Here is an 18,020-nt window from a genome sequence, read left to right on the forward strand (position 1 = left end):
GTCTAGCCATGATGTCCTGATTTTTGTTGGAGGTGTTCTTAAGCTGATCTCTAGCCATCTGCTTATCTGCAACCTTCTCTGTTTGTTTCTAGAGACTGTACCTCACACTGGGTCCCTTTGTCTCTTGAGTCTGGAGTGTCCTTCAGGGAGATGAGAGAAGTCCACTGTTTTGAGTGTGGATGTCGGTGTTTCAACTGTAACTAAGGGAGAAAGATTCCAGGTGCTCATGTACAAGTGAGGGCGTGTGTTTGAAAGTGTACCTGGAAGGACAGGGTGTAAGAATATGTAGATGACTGGTATGCAGGGCTTAAGCCCAGGAAGGAGTGTGGGTGCTAGCACTGTTCAGGGGTGCAATGCACATGCAGAAGTGCTCTGAAAACCTCAGTGGCTTACAGGCATGTCCTTCTATCCTCCAGATATTCATATCTGTCTGGGCTTCAGGAATTGTTTTCCTGAACTCCACTGGTAGACTCACAAAACAGGGGCTTCAGTGTAGAGAACACTGCCCCAAGGATCCCTATGTTGCCCACAGTGGCGGTATGGGTGGGAGGGTTCCAGTGTCTGGCTGCTATTGAAGAGGAACTCTGGATCTGGGGCTCTGCAAGCACTCACTCAAAGGTGCACTCACTTGCTTGCAGGCCTATTCAGAAAGCACCAGTGTTCCGTCTGTTCTCTACTCTCAGAGGGGCCCACAGGGGCAAATGAGAGTGTAGGAGATCCATCAGCTCAGTGGTGTACACTGTTTGCCTGCTGGGCAGGGAGACCTGTACTTGGGGTAAGCCCCTCTGGCTTCTCAGTCATAGAACATGGAGGCTGCTGCTTGGGCTAGCCATCAGCCCTGTATAGCTACCCACAACAGTTGCAGACCTGGAAGGCCTGCTTTGCCTTCTCATTCACCCAGTGTGGAGGTTAGTGCTTGGGGCAACCACTGCTGCCTCCTCTGAATAGGGAGGCCTGTGCTTGGGGTCTGGCAGACTCCACTAAGTAGGGAGGCCTGTTCTTAGAGCATTGGGCACTGCTGGCCACCTCTGAAGAGGAGGGAGGCCCTTGCTTGGGGAAAGGAGGAGTGCAGAGAGGTTGAATATTCGCCACTCTCACTCCCAAGAACATCTGCTGATGACCTGGATCAAAACTTCCCCAGCTCATGGGTTGTCCCCTTTTGCCCAGGATGCCTCAATGTAGATGTTCTGGCTTCAGCTTCCCCTCCACTTATTAATTTCAGAGTTTCAGATCCTGTGACACTCGGTTAAGGTACGTGCTGGTTGCTGCCATCTTGGACTCCTTTTTTCCTTTATTTATTATTTATTACAATTTATTCACTTTGTATCCTGGCTGCACTCCCATCTCTTGTCTCCTCCCAGTCTCACCCTCCCTTCCTCTTCTCCCTCTAGGCCCCTCTCTTAGTCCACTTATAAGAGAGGTCCTCCTCCCCTCCTGTCTGATCCTACCCTATCTGGTCTCATCAGGATAGACTGCATAGTCTTTCTCTCTTGCCTGACTACACCCCCAGATTATCCCCAACCTTATATCTGACAGAAGGCTAATATCCAGATTATATAAAGAACTCAGGAAATTAAGCACTAGCAAACCAAGTAATCCAATTTAAAAAATGGGATACAGAGGTAAACAGAGAATTCTCAACAGAGAAATACCAAATGTCAGAAAAACATTTAAAGGAATGCTCAACATCTTTAGTCATCAGGTACATCAGGTAAATGCAAATCAAAATGACCCCAAGATTCTACCTTATACCCATCAGAATGGCTAACTAAGATCAAAATCTTACGTGACAATATATGCTGGACAGGTTGTAAAGAAAGGGAAATCCTCCTTCATTGCTGGTGGGAATGTAAATTTGTACAACCACTTTGAGAATCAAATCTTTCCAATTCCATTAAATGTTGAAACATACAGCTTTACTTAATGTATTTTTCCCATTACTTTTTCTTGTCATGGATGGTATGTAATTCACATGCCACATAAACACCTGTAAGATATTGTGGACATGATTATTTAATTAAAGAATGTTATAAGTAATCCATTAATATTTTCCTGAAAATTATTTTATAGAAGAACAAAAGCATAAATAATAATGTATCTGTCAGCATGTTTGTGACATTTTTTGTGTTCCTTTTAATCTCAAGGAACATTCTTATATCCTTTTAGAATCTCATTTGTCATTGTTTGTCATTTTTTTGTTGTTGTTTGTTTTGGCATTATTTATTTTGAGACAGAATCTCTCTATATAGGCCAAGCTTTCCACAAACCAATGATTCTGCCTAAGCCTACAAAATACTAAGATTCCAGGATTGTACCACTTTAGATGGCTTTTCTTTTAACATTTCCTATTTAGTGATAAAGATAAATGGCCATTTCTTATTTAAATAACTATGTTGTGGCATTTCTTATTTAAATAACTATGAGTAATCTGGTTGAAAATGTTGGATCCAATTTAAGCAACTAAGATATGAGGAAATAGTTATTACAGTAACTTCAAATTTCAATCAAATAAAAACTCATCTAGACTTAGACCTTATAACCTTTGCAGAACTAATTCAAAATGAATCATAATCCTAAATGTAAAATGGAATTCTATAATCATTCTTGAGTGTAAAATAAGAAAAAAAGCATTGGATATGATAATAAGTGTTTATGTATAAATTAAGATAAAATCCACAAAAGAAATAATTGCCGAGCTGAACTTCATTAAAGTTGGATGCATCAGTTCAGTAAAAGAAAATGATAATGGAAAGACAAGAAATAGAGTGAAAGAAAATATTTGCAAAATACTTTTGCATCAAAACATTTATTGAAAGTTTGAAAAGAACCATAACTCAAAGAAATTCTTACTTGGATGGAGTATGAACATAACCTAAGGCCCCTTTCTGCGCTGCCAATAGCAGCTCAGGCTCCAAGTGGTTTCCCTAGTACTGGGAACAGACTGTCTCTGACATGAACACAGTGGCTGTCTCTTTGATTACCTCCCCCTTAAGGGGAGTGCTGCTGTACAGGCTGTACAAGACCATAGAGGAAGACAATGCAGCCAGTACTGATGAGACATGATAAGCTAGTTTTAGATGGAAGGGGAGGAGGACCTCCTTTGTTTGTGGACTTGGGATGGACATGGGAGAAGAAGAGGGAGTAAGGATTGAGAGGAGATGAAGGAGGGGCCACAAAGTGAATAAATTGTAATAATCAAAAAATAAATAATAAAATAAAATGAAAATAGTAACTTAATTTAAAAGAGGATAAAGAATTCTCTGAAAGGTAACAAGGACACATTTAGAAATTAAATTAGTATCAGAAAATAAAAAAAACACATCATATACTTTGGGAAACACAAATAAATATAAAAATGAAATACATTGCACATCTATGGAAAGACCCAGGTTGGAATACTCATGGCACTAAAGCATGGAAAGGTACAAAAACTCAACAGCAACTCTCCATATCTCTTAGTGTGGATTAAAATATGCAGACAATTTAGAAGTGAGTTTGCCAGGACATTATAAAATTAAGCTAACTCATACTAAATAACTTAGCAATAACACGCCTTTATATTTACTCAATTTGAAAATCTTCTGATCAAAATAAAATACATGTATATTTAAAAAAATGTTTCTTTGTATTTACTCAAATTTATAATGAAAATGTGCTTTAGTGTCAACAGATGATAAACTATGCTGCATCCAGGTAATGATATACTACTATGGTAAAATTTAAATATATGGAAAAAAATAAATGGATTTAAGCAAGTGAAAGAATCCAATCAGTACAACATATCCAGGCTATGAGTCTAGATATAGAAACAATTGGAAGAGGAGTAGGGACTGTGAAGATCAATGATTTCCAGGTCTTGAAATGAGGAAATCAACAGAAGACAGATCTTAGGTAAATCCAGTTATCTTGTCTGAATTATTTTACAATAATTGTGTAAATTGCTATAATGTGAAGCAATAAATAGGTATGTTACTGTACAATAGGAACTTTGGTTGGTCATAGAGACACAAAATTATAATATCTTCATTTCTCTGGGGCACATGAACTTGGAAGGGAGATATTTTAGAAGGAAGCCTGGGGGAACTGGTGGGAAGGAATGTGAGTGGAAATGATCCAGACATATTTCTATAAGATATATGTATGAAAGTTTAAAAAATAACTGTGTAAGCCTGGAGAAAAAATGAGCAAGAATACTGTGACAACGACGCCAGAGCAGTGAGTATATTTTCAAATTTCAACGAAATAGTTACAATATGCCACACTGAATCCCCAAAGGATTTTAAGTCTATGTTATAATCCTACCTTCAGGATACAATCTAATTTACCAAATATTAATGTACTTTTGATACAAAAATAAGGTAAGCATTTTGCCAAAGATTTTATTCATCACATTAGTAAATGAGAGAAAAATAAGATGTTAGATCAATTTCAGTTCTTGAGAAGATGTTATACAAATAGATATTCAACAAAACTGTCATGCTAAGACTGCTGTGTTCAGTGTAACAGCAGATATATATTTATTCTTTACAGAATAATAAACTTGACAGGTGATATGTTCTTCTGGACAGCAAATATTTGCAAGTCTACCAGACACACCTCTGCAAGCTACCTCTGCCCCTGCAGCATTCTAAAATATTCAGTGAAGGGAGGGGCCATGCTTAGCACAACAAAATCCATAGTAACTAATTTTATCAATTTTTTGGTTGTAGTTAATATTCATCATATCTTTCAAACTGTTGATTTAAGTGTTTGACCTGTGCATGAGTCAAATATTATGTTATTATTTTGTATATGTGTTACATGGCTATGTGTATAATTGGTTTGTGTGGACATTCACAGCAAGGCTAGAAAACAAACTCAGGTGTCACTTCTCAGGTGCTGTCTATCTTAATGTTTGAGACAGGTACTTTCTCTCAGCCTGAGGCTAATGAGGTCAGCAAAGAACTGCAAGGATCCCGTTTTTCTCCTTTCCTGCTCAGGAATTCCAAGAACAAACTACAAACCCTGACTTTTGTGTAGATTCTGGAGATCAAATTCAGGTGTTCATGGCTGGCATGCAAATGCTGGTGATACAGATCTCCCTAGCACTAAATATTTGTGCTAGTTTTAAAACACTTCTGCTATCAAATTCATACTTTTTCCATGTGGAAGTCAGGCCAGGAATAGTTCTTTGAGAAAATCAACAAGATAGACAAACCCTTAGCCAAGACTGAATTATGTTCTGAATCAATTTGTCATGTCAGATCTGATGAGGTTTTGAACATGTCAGTAGACAGAAGTAAGTAAGTGCCATGTAGATATAGGAACTGGCAGACAAGAAGAGATCATAAAAAAACAATGAAATCATAGAAAACAATAAATGAAAACAAAGAAATCATAAAAAACAATGCTACAGACATGATGTCAAGACCAAAGTACTAATGAAATCTAAGGGTAAATAGATCAAGGGAGAGCAAGAGCAAAAATAGTAAATCTGTTATATAGCTAAAAGTGGTGATTCTTGTTTGATTTTTAATATAATGCATTATCTGATATATGCCTATCATATCAAAACCAAGAGAGACAAGAAAATATAAGGACTTAAATGCTTTACATTGGGATTCCTCACTATTTGGAAATTCAAAAATAATCTCTGCCTTAGTAAAAAGAAATTATGTGATCAATTTTCACTAACAAAAATACTTTTTTCTTCATCCAAATTATTTTAATACACTTCTAGACAACAAAAGGTGGAGATAATTAAAAAATAAATTTCTTATGTTTTTGAGAATTTAATACATGAATAAAATATATCATATTCATAACCACCCTCCATTTCATGCCTCCAGCTCTCTATGGACCACGTTGGAACTTTTCAAACTTCACATGTTCTTTCTTGTTGGTTAATATTGTAGCTAATGCTGCTTGTTTATGCATGTGAGAGCAGTCCTCAACTGAAACAAGGGCTATCTGGCAGTGGTTAGAACTCAAAGAAAAATGTCTATCTCTCCCTAAGCCACCATCAACTGTTAACAGCTCCTCAACAAGGTATAGGGCCTCACAAGTACCTTTCTCACCCATAATGGAATTTTGACTGACTTGAGTTTTTGAAGTTCTTGTGTAGGTAACCATCGCCACTATGGCTCCACATATATGGTAATCATGCCATACCATGCCCAAAGGGAAGCACTTCATAGCACTTTTCCTTATCTTTTGTGTCTTTGTCAATGCTCCATTGACATGAAGAGACATCATGATCACAGCAACATTTATAAAGGAAAGCTTTTTTATCATTTATTTATTTATTTACAATTTATTCAATTGTTGCCCCCTCCCTCAATTCCCCCAGTTCCACCCTCCCTCCTTCTTCCTCCCTATCTACTCTCCTAGTCCACTGAAAGTGGGAGATTTCCGACATTGCCATCTGCCCCTAGTTTATTGAGTTTCATCAGGACTGCCTGGATCCTCTTCCTCTGTCTCCTGGCAGGGCTGCATTTCCAAAGGCAAGTGATCAAAGAGTAGGCAGCAGAGTTCATGACAGAACTGTTCCCCTTACTTGGGTACCCACATGGAAACTGAGCTCCCTACGGGCTACATCTGAGCAGGGGTTCTAGGTCCTCTCCATGCTTTGTCCTTGGTTGATGCATTAAGACTAACCCCTGCAGGACCCCTGGGCTCAGATTCTTTTTGATTTGTTGGTCTCTTTATGGAACCCCTGTTCCCTCTTTGTCCTTTTCCCCCTGACCTCCACTTCTTCCATAAGACTTCCTGTGCTCTGCCCAAAGTTTCTTTGTGGGTCTCAGCATCTGCTTTGGTCTCCTGTTGGGTGGAGCCTTTCAGAGGACCCTCCATAGTAGGCTCTCATCTGCTCCCTCTTTTTTACAGGTGTCTATCCTATTTGCCATTCTGAATGAGAGTTAAGCATCCTCTTATTAAAGGAAAGTTAAAGGAAAGCTTTTAATTGAGACTTGCTTACAGGAACAAAGATCTAGTCCAATGTCATCATGGAAGGAAACATACAGGCAGAGTTGGTGTCAGATAAGTTGCTTGAAGGTTCAACATCAAGACCTATCTATAGGCAGCAAGAAGCAACCCTGGCTTGAGCTTTGAAAATCAAAACCCAAACCCAGTGACACACTTTCTAGAATAAGGCCACACTGACTCCAAAACGGCCACATCTTGTAAAACCTGTCAAGTAGAACCACTTCCTAATGGCCACACATTTAAGAATATGTGCTTGTGGTGGCCATTTCTATTAACAACACCACTCAAAGGCTTCTACATTCTCCAAGCACTCCTCTTGCTAAAGATTCCTTAAAGTTGGAGGTAAGAAATGTATCTTCATTATTTTCTATTGTTGTGATAATTCATTGTCCAAAATCAATTTAGCTGAAGAAATGGTTTATTTGTCTTACAAATCTTGTTCAAGTCTGTTACTATAGGAAGTCAGGAAAGGAATTCAACAGGGACAGAAGCAGGACCTATGAGGGAATAGCTTGTTTTTGTTTGTTTGTTTGTTTGATTGATTGACTGATTTTTCCTATCTGTTCTCCCAAGTCTTACTCATCTGGCTTTTTAACAAGTCCCAGGCCCACTGACGTAGGTGTGGCACTACCCACCAGGGACTTGTGCTGAACACATTAACACCAATCAAGAAAATGTACTGGGGGAGGGGCATGGGAAGAGAAGGAGGGAGGGTAGGATTGGGAGGACAAGAGGGAGGGAGTTACAGCTGGGATACAAAGTAAATAAATTATAATAAATAAATAAATATGTATATGAAACATAAAAAACACAATGATATGAAGCTAAATGTTATAAACACATTCAACACAGTTATATTAAATGAAAATGCCTTCTTTAATCTGTTTATAGAGGAGGATTCCAAGATGGCAGCAACCAGCTCGCACCTTATCTAAGGCACACAATACCTGAAACTCTGAAATTGGTGAGTGGAGGGGCAACTGAAACCAGAACATCGATATTGAGGCTTCCTGGACAATTTTGGGACAATTCAGAGGTGAGATCATTTGCATCCAAGTCACCATGGAGAGTGGTGAATATTAAAACCCCCTTGCTCTTGCCTTAAACACAGGCCTCCTTCCTCAGCAGAGGGAGCCAGCAGTGCCCTCTGCTCCAAGCACCAGCCTCCCTGCTCAGCAGAGGCTACAGTGATTGTCTCAAGCATCATTCTCACCATTCTCCATGCTCTCTAACTGAGATAGCAGAGGCAGGAATCACAGTTCTGCAGCAGTAGCAAGCAGCTGTAAGGGCCTCCTTGTAGGCAGCTGTACCAGTCTCCCAGGTCTGCAGCAGCTGTGGGCAGCAATAGGGGCCTCCCAGGTCTGCAGGCAGCTGTATGGGCTTCAGAGGGCTTCCTGATGGATGGTTGTACCAAATTCTCAGGTATGCAGCAGCAGCAGAGTGGAAGCTAGCCCTAGCAGGAGCCTCCATGATCCAAGACTGAGACAGCACAGGTGGCTACCCCAAATATAGTACTCCCTGCCCAGAAGATAAACAGTGGACACCACTGGGCTGACAAATCTCCTACAGAAGATACTAGAAGTAAAACTCCAACAGCAACAAAAAAATATACCCAAGAAAACACAGGATTTAGATAACTTCAATTAATTGTAAAAGAGTACAATTAATAGTAACACCATCAACACCACAATAAAAGTAACTAAAACTCATAGGTCACTATTATCTATCAATATCAATGGAATCTACTCTCCAATAAAAAGATACAGATTAACAGAATAGTTGCAGAAACAGGATCCAACATTCTGCTGCATCCAAGAAACACATGTAAGCAACAAAGATAAACACTACCTCTGAGTAAAAGGATAGAAAAAAATTTTTCAAGCAAACAACTCAGAAAACAAGCTGGGGTAGCTAATATCTAATAAAATTAGACTTTCAACCAAATTAATGAAAAAAGCTGAGGAGGGCCACTTCATTCTCATCAAAGGAAAAAAAAATCCACTAGGGAGATATCACTATCCTGAATATTTATGCTCCAAATACAAGAGTACATGTATTTATAAATGAAATATTATTAAAACTGATAGTACACATGGATCCTAACTCCGTAATAGTGGGAGATTTCAACACTCCACTCTCTACAAGGGACAGATCATCTAAACAGAAAATGAATAGTGAAAAAATGATGCTTAGAGAGGTCCTGAATCAAATGGACCTAATAGATGTCTACAGAACTTTTCATCCAAATTCAAAATATCTCTTCTTTTCAGTACCTCAGGGAAACTTCTGAAACATTGACCTTACAGTCAGGCACAAAGCAAGCCTCAACAGATACAAGAATATTGAAATAATCCCTTGTGGGATTATTTCAGACCACCACGGCCTATAACTAGACATCATCAAAGAGAGAAATAACAAAAAGCCTACATATACATGGAAACAAAACAACTCTCTACTCAATGAAAGCTTGGTCAAAGAAGAAATGAAATTAGAGACTTCCTAAAATTCAATGAAAATGAAGGCACAACTTACCCAAACCTGTGGGATACAATGAAAGCAGTGCTAAGAGGAAAGTTCATAGCATTAAGTGCTTCCAGAAAGAAGTTTGAGACATCTAATACAAGAAACTTAATGGCGCACATAAAAGCACTAGGAAAAAAAGAAGCAGATACACCCAAGAGGAGTAAATGTTTGGAAATAATCAAAGTCAGAGCTGAAATCAATGAATTAGAAACAAATAAAACAATTCAAATAATCAATGAAACCAAAAGCTGGTTCTTTGAGAAAATCAACAAGATAGACAAACCCTTAGCCAAACTAACTAAAAGGCAGAGAGAAACTATTCAAATCAGCAAAATCAGAAATGAAAAGAGTGACATAACAACAAACACTGCGGAAATTCAAACAATCATTAAGTCTACCTACAAAAGCCTTTATGCCATACAATTTGAAAATCTAAATGAAATGGACGATTTTCTTGTTAGATTCCATTTACTCCATTCAATCAAGATCAATTTACTAAATTAAATAGACTGTATAGTCCTAAGAAAAAGGAAGCAGTCATCAATAGTCTCCCTTCCAAAAATGCTAAGGTGGTTTCAGATCACAATTCCACTGGACCTTCAAAGAAGAGCTAATTCCAATTCTATTGAAACTATTCCATAAAATAGAAACAGAAGGAACATTACCAAACTCATTCTTTGGAGCCACATTCACTTTGATAACTAAATCACAAAAAGACCCAACAACAAAAAAAAAAAAGAGAATTTCAGATCTATCTCTCTTATGAATATTGGTGCAAAAATACTTACAGACCGAATCCAAAAACTCATAAAAGATACCATGACCAAGTAGGCTTCATTCCAGGCATGAAGGTGTTCAATATAGAGAAATTATTCAATGTAATCCACCGTATAAACAAACTGAAGAAGAAAAAACATATAATCATCTCCTTAGATGCAGAAAAAGCATTTGACAAAGTCCAACACTCATTCATGTTTAAAGTCTTGGAGAGATCAGGAATAAAAGGCACATTCTTAAACATAGTAAAGGCAATATACAGCAAGCCTATAGCCAACATCAATCTAAATGGAGGGAAACTTAAACCCACTGAAATCAGGGATAAGGAAAGGTTGCCCTTTGTCTCCATATTTCTTCAACATAGTACTTGAAGACCTGGCTGGATCAGTAAGACAACTAAAGGATATAAAGGGGATATAAATTGAAAAGGAAGAGGTCAAAGTACCACCATTTGTAGATGATGTACATACATGAGCGACTCCATAGTGGCTGGATACAAAATTAACTAAAAAACAAATCAGTAGCCCTTCTGTATACAGAAGACAAAGGGGCTGAGAAACACGGTATATGCTTACTTCTAACTGGAGATTAGACATAAATTATAGGATAAACATAATAAAATCTGTACAGCTAAAGAAGATAGGCAAGAAGGATTACACAGGGTAACATGATCAAGCATCAGAAATACAAACAGGTTGGACATTGGAAGAAGGAGAAAATAGGAAAGAGAACAAAAGGCTATGACAGAGAGCCTCTGAAAGACTCTACCCAGCAGTGTACCAAAACAGATGCTGAGACCCATAACCAAACTTCGGGCAGAGTGAAGGAAACCTTGTGAAAGAAGGGGGAGATAGTAAGACTTGGAGAGGGCAGGAGATCTACAAGGAGAGCAAAAGAATTAAAAAACCTGGGCACAGGAGTCTTTTTTTGAGGCTGCTATACCAACCAATGACCATTTATGGATGTAACCTAGAACCCCTACTCAGATGCAGCCCATGGAAGCTCAGTATCAATGTGGGTTTCCTAATAAGGGGAACAGGGACTGTCTCTGACATGAACTGAGTGGCTCACTCTTTGATCACATCCCCCTGAGGGGGGGAGCAACCTTGCCAGTACACAGAGGGGACAATGTAGCCAGTCCTGATGAGACCAGATAGGCTAGGGTCAGATGGAAGGGGAGGAGGACCTCCCCTATCAGTGTGCTTCTAAAGGGGCATGGGAGTATATGACAGAAGCAGAATAGGATTGATAGGGAATAAGGGGGGAGGAGGAGATTGAGCTGGGATACAAAGTAAGTAAACTGTAATTAATATAAAAAAAATAAAAATTTAATGAAAAATATAACATTAAAAAAAGAAATTAGGAAAACAACATCCTTCACAATAGCCACTAATAACATAAAGTAATTGTTGTGACTCTATCCAAGCAAATGAAAGACCTGTTTGAAAAAACTTCAAGTCTCTGAAGAAAGAAATTGAAGAAGATTAACAGAACATGAGAAGATCTCACATGCTCATAGATCAGTAGGATTAAGGTAGTAAAAATGGTCATCCTTCCCAAAGCAATCTAAGATTCAGTGCAATTCCTATCAAAATACAAACACAATTCTTTACAGACCTTCAAAGAACAATTTTCAACTTTATATGGGAAAACAGAACACGCAGAATTGCTTAATCAATCCTGTACAACAACAGATCATCTGGAGGTATCTCCATCCCTGACCTCAAGCTGTATGCAGAGCAATAGTAATAAAAACTGAATGATAATGGCATAGAAACAGAATGATATTTTGAAGGAATCAAATAGAAGATCCAGAGATAAATCTACACACTTATGGATACTTGTTTTTTGACAAAGAAGCCAAAAATCATACAATGGAAAAAAGACAACATCTTCAACAAATGGTGCTGATCCAACTGGATGTCTACATGTAGAAAAATTAAAATAGATCCATATTTATCACCCTGCACAAAACTAAAGTCTAAATAGTTCAAAGACCTCAACATAAAACCAGTCATACTAAATCTGTTGGAAGAAAATGTGGGGAAGAACCTTCAATTCATTGGCACAGGAGACAACTTCCTGAACAGGACACTAACAACATAGGCTCTAAGATAAAAAAAAAATCAATTAATTGGACTGCATGAAACTTAAAAGCTTCTGTAAAGCAAAGGGCACTGTCATCAGAACAGGATCTTACAAATTGGGAATATATCTGACAGAGGGCTAATTTCCAGAATATATAAAGAACTCAAGAAGTTAAAAAGCAACAAATGAAGTAATCCAATTAAAAAGTGGAGTACAGAGCTAAACAGAAAATTATTTACAGAAGAATATTGAATAGCAGAGAAATATTTAAAGAAATGCTCAATGTCATCCCTTAGTCATCAGGGAAATGCAAATCAAAACAACACTGAGATTTCAACTTACACCCATCAGAATGGCTAAAATCAAATATTCAAGTGATAGTACATGCTGGAGAGGTTGTGGAGAAAGCAGAACCCTCCTCCATTGATGGTGGGAATGTAAGCTTATACAACCACTTTGGAAAACAATCTGGCACTTTTTCAGACAATTAAGAATAGTGCTTCTTCAAGATCCAGCTATACCACTCCTAGTCATATATCCAAAAGATGCTCAAGTATACAACAAGGACATTTGCTCAGCCATGTTTGTAGCAGCTTTATTCATAATAGCCAGAACATGGAAACAACCCAGATGTCCCTCAATGGAGGAATGGATAGAGAAATTGTGGTACAATTACAGAATGGAATAATACTCAGCAATTAAAAACAAGGAAATCATGAAATTTGCAGTCAAATGGTGGAATCTAGAAAAGATCATCTTGAGTGAGGTATCACAGAAACAGAAAGACACACATGGTATTTACTCACTTATAAGTGGATACTAGACATATATTATAGGATAAATATACTAAAATCTGTACATCTAAAGAAGCTAAATAAGAAGGAAGACCCCAGGTAAGATGATCAATCCTCACTCAGAAAGGCAAATGGGCCTGACATCTGAAGAGGGAGAAAACTGGAAACAGGACAGGAGTCTACCATAGAGGGTCTTTCAAAGACTCTACCCAGCAGGGTATCAATGAAGATGGGGATACTCAGAGTCAAAACTTTGGGCAGAGTGTAGGGACTCTTAAGCAAGAATGGGGAGATAGAAGGACCTGGATGGGACAGGAGCTCTAAAATGAAAACAACAAGATCAAGACATCTGGTCCCAAGAGTCCTTTATGAGACTGATTTTCCAACAAGGACTATGTAAGGAGATAACCTAAAAACCCTGCTCAAATGTAGCCCTTAGTAAACCAAGTGGTTTACCATGATGGGAATAGAGACTATCTCTGACAGGAACTCAGTGGCTGGCTCTTTGATCACCTCCCCCTGAGGGAGAGCAGTGTTCCCAGGCCACAGAGTATGACAATGCAGCCAGGACTGATGAGACCTGATAGGCTAGGGTCAGATGGAATTGGAGGAGGAACTCCCCTATAGGCTTGGGAGGAGATGAGGAAAGGAGGGCTAGATTGGGAGGGAATGAGGGAAGGGGATATAGCTGGGATACAAAGTGAGTAAACTGTAATTAATATAAAAATTAAAAAATAAAATTAAACTGTTTATATAAATAAAAAAAGACATAACCAGAAATCCCTCTATTGGAGGGAAACAACTCCTTTCTTTAATCCAGCAATGGTGCTGCTCTGGAAAGGGATCACATCCATGTGTGCATAATCTGGTTGGAATGCAGACATGCCATACACCTTTAGTCATCTGGCTAGAATACATATATGTCCTTAGTAAATATCTTCAATCACAATGACTTATTTCTTATAATTTTTCACCTTATATTTCGATTGTAGCCCTCTCATCTTCTACATGTCCCCCCCCCCCCCCCCTTCTTCTACTTCCCCAACCCCTCTCAACCACTTTGGAAATCAATCTGGCACTTTCTCAGAAAATCAGGAATAGCAATACCTCAAGACCCAGTTATTCCACTCCTGGGCATATACCCGAAAGATGCTTCACCATACAAGAAGGGCATTTGCTCAACTATGTTCATAGCATCTTTATGTGTAATAGCCAGAAGTCAGAAACAACCTAGATGTTTCTCAACTGAAGAATAGATGCAGAAATTGTGGTACCTTTACGCAGTGGAGTAGGACTTAGCTATTAAAAACAAGGAACTCATGATATTTGCAAGCAAATGGATGGAAGTACAAAAGATCATCCTGAGTGAGGTAACCAAAAGCAGAAAGACAGGCATTGTATATACTCACTATAAGTGGATTTTAGCCATATAATATAGAATAACCATACTACCATCCACAGACCTGAAGAAGGTAAGTAGCAAGTTGGAATCCAGGGAGGATACTTAATTCTTATTCAGAATAGCAAACAATTTAGACAGTAGAAGCTGGGGAAAAGAGAGAACAGGACTGGATGATAACAATGGCTTTTATTTGAGGGCCAGAGAAAGTGACAAATCAGAAAGAGTTTTGACATAATGCATAATAGGTGGGATACACCCACCTTTCAGGAGAACAAACAGAAAGAAGCTACTTAAGAGCAGTGCAGGAAAAGAGAGGGAGTTGAGTTAAGTGAAGTCCTACAGAATCCAGTTGACTTTAGTTGAATTTGTGACTTTAGTTGAATTTAGTTGAATTCTCTTAGGTTCAGTTCATGCCAACAATGCAGTTCAGTTCATGGAGCTCAGAAGCAGTTTTTTTGTTTCTTTGGTTTTTTAATGTAGAGCAATTGAGAAGTAGTCAGCTTGGAGAGGAGTTTGAGCCAGAACAGCTGAACTGAATCAGCCAGCCTGAAGTCAGAGCTAGCAACGGTGAATTTGCTCTGCAAATTCTTGGTAGCTAAAACATCCTAGGCTAAGGTAATGGCTGGGAGCTGAAGCTTTCAAGGTCGTGGAAGGGAGATTAGTTTGAATGGAGGCTAGAAGCTTCCAGTCTAGGCCTAGTAATAGAAATAGTCTGGGTTCAGCCCAACCAATATGTTTGCACAGCTTGAGTATGGCTCTCATTTCATCCCTTCATCTGAGAAAAATTAAAAAAGAAAAGAAAAGAAAAGAATTAAAAGTTTTCCCTTCATAGTGTCCTAAACTTTTACAAATTTACAAGGACGAGTGTATATATATATATACACTCGTCCTTGTAAATTTGTATATATATATGAGTTGTATATATTACTCATCCTTGTAAATATATATATATATATGAGTATTCAGTATATATATCAAATATATACAAATCAATGCAAATATATATAAATACTCATAGATTTGTATTGTTTTCTTCATCATTAATTTTATATAATTAATGATTATTTTTAATTATTTTTTTATTTTTTATATTAATTACAAATTATTCACTTTGTATCCCAGCTGTAGCCCCTTGCCTCCTGCCCTCCAGCCCAACCTCCTTCCCTCATATCTCCTCCATGCCCCTCTCTAAGTCCAATGTTAGGGAAGGTCCTCCTCTCCTTCTATCCGATCCTACTTGATCAGGTCTCATCAGAACTGGCTGAATTATCATCCTCTGTGAAAAGGCAAGGCTGCTCCACCTTCAGGAGGAGGCAGTCAAAGATCCAGTCACTGAATTCATGTCAGAAACAGTCCCTGTTCCCCTTACTAGGGACCCACTTTGATATTGAGCTCCCATGGGCTACATATGGGCAGGAATTCTAGGTAATCCATGGAGGTCAGACGGGATGCAATATTATTTAAATTTTGGTTGTTGTTGCTGTTTTTGATTTTGTTATTTTACTTTGTTTTGTTTTTAGCTGCAGAAACTCACCTTGTATCCAAATATGTGGTCAGTTTTGAAGAAAGTTTCATGAGGTGTTGAGGAGGTATTTTTATTTTGTGTTAGGGTGAAATAATAATAAATATTTATTATGTCCTTTTTTTTTTGCTTCGGAATTTTCCTGTTCACGTTTTGTCTGGCTGATCTTTCTATGGTAAGAGTGGGCCAGTAAAGTCACTTTACTGTCCTGGCACGAGGGTCAGTATGTGATTTATGCCATAGAGGTATTTCCTTTATGAACTTGAACAAATTTTGTTCTGAAAATATCGATTACCTTATTTGGTTTACTATCTAAGTTAGTTCCAGAATGTCCCTGCTTATCTTTTGTCTGGATATGCCAACTATTGAAAAGAATAGGGCTTTGAAGTCTCACCATATCAGTGTATGAGTCAATATGGTAAATGGGGCTATTTTTAAAACTGTATTTATAATTGGTACTGTTTTGTGAGCATAAGACTGTATGTTAAGGAAAAAATACTACGAAAAGTTTTATCACATATAGTCAATAAAATGTAATATAACTTTTAAAAAAATATCACTGTAATGGTTATCTACCTCGTTTGCATAGAATACAAGTTACATCTGACCCTAGTCATGGTTTTGGAGAGGTGGCTTAGCAGTCCACACAACGTATTGTTCTAGCACAGGATCCATATTTGCTTCTCCACCATCATGATGGCTTATGGATATTGTTTATGGATCTAGTTTCCAGATACTTAATTGTCTCTATGACTTCTGAAGGTTCCTTTAAGCATGTGATAAATATGTATTCATATAGGCACAACTAATCATTAAATTTCTCAATAAATAACTATATTTCTATACACAAAATAACACAGTAAATATACACATTGTTAATACTACTAGAGAATGGTTAATACTGTTTTATTCATTCATTAGTACATGGAACAAAGTTCTTTTAAGATGACCTTTCTGAGATTCAAACTTCAAAATAACATTTGTTTTCTTTTAAGTATAAAGAAATTCAGTCTAGGGTAAATCAAATAAATTATAGTTGAAAGTACACTAACTTTTAATTTCTTTAGATCAAAGTCAAATAATTTTAAAAAGTGACAATCATTCTAGACATTTCACACTGTATATTCATAATGTTCAACAGAGGAATATCAAAACAAATATAAATTAGTTACTGAAAGTGTCCTGAGTATTCCAGCTATACTCCATGGCAGTCCCCATGTCCAGGAGTAGTCGGCCAGCACAAAACAGTTTCCATAACAGTTAACCAACCATTCAATTTCAATTTCTGAGTTTCCCTTGGAAATAACTTCTATATTTAGAAAACAGTGCTGCTTTAGTGTGCTGCTGTGCTGTCTTTTAATACAACTGAAATAGGGAAATGTGTTAAATAGTTTCCTAAAGGCCCAGTGATTAACACCCGACTATGAGGAGAAAAACCTTGTTCACTTGAAATTCTACTTCCCTCAGTTCTGTTAGTCTTTTCAAAACTATACATGCTGGCTAGTGATAATTATGTTTGTACTACCTCGGGAGAACTATAAGACTCCTCTCTTTGAAGAAGCACTGTTCAGCAGGGTTTAGCACTGAGATAGTTTTACTATTCTTCAAGTGTTTTCAAATGTATAATCCTCACATTATCAAAAAAATATAATAATTAGCCAATATTTCTCCTGCCCCCTCTAGCATCCTATAATTAAATTTTCATGAGTGGAATATTAATTTAAATTTTGTGGATATTGTAAACCAATGTTATTTTATCTTAAATACCCCAGCAGCAGGTTCCTTTAACTTCTGACCTTATACTTTATTAACTTGAGTTTTAAGAGTATGCCAGCTTCTCAGCTACATCTGAAACACAACAGGAATCTAAAAATAAGGACTATTTCTGTAGTTCTCATACTTTTCATTTTTTACTAGTTTCTTGCTGAACACTCATGGATATGAAGTAAAA

General features: G+C 37.6%; 1 long non-coding RNA gene across 1 annotated transcript in view; it reads right to left on the reverse strand.

Annotated features, from left to right (window-relative positions):
• LOC129685496 (uncharacterized) overlaps nt 1-18,020 on the reverse strand; it is a 70,099-nt gene that overhangs the window by 39,929 nt on the left and 12,150 nt on the right. Inside the window, exon 2 of the long non-coding RNA XR_008721494.1 lies at nt 10,275-10,385. This is a non-coding gene — a long non-coding RNA (uncharacterized LOC129685496). The remainder of the gene's footprint in view (nt 1-10,274; nt 10,386-18,020) is intronic.

Source organism: Psammomys obesus, unplaced genomic scaffold (genome assembly GCF_907164565.1).
Source record: "Psammomys obesus unplaced genomic scaffold, mPsaObe1.curated_primary_1811, whole genome shotgun sequence".
NCBI lineage: Eukaryota > Metazoa > Chordata > Mammalia > Rodentia > Muridae > Psammomys > Psammomys obesus.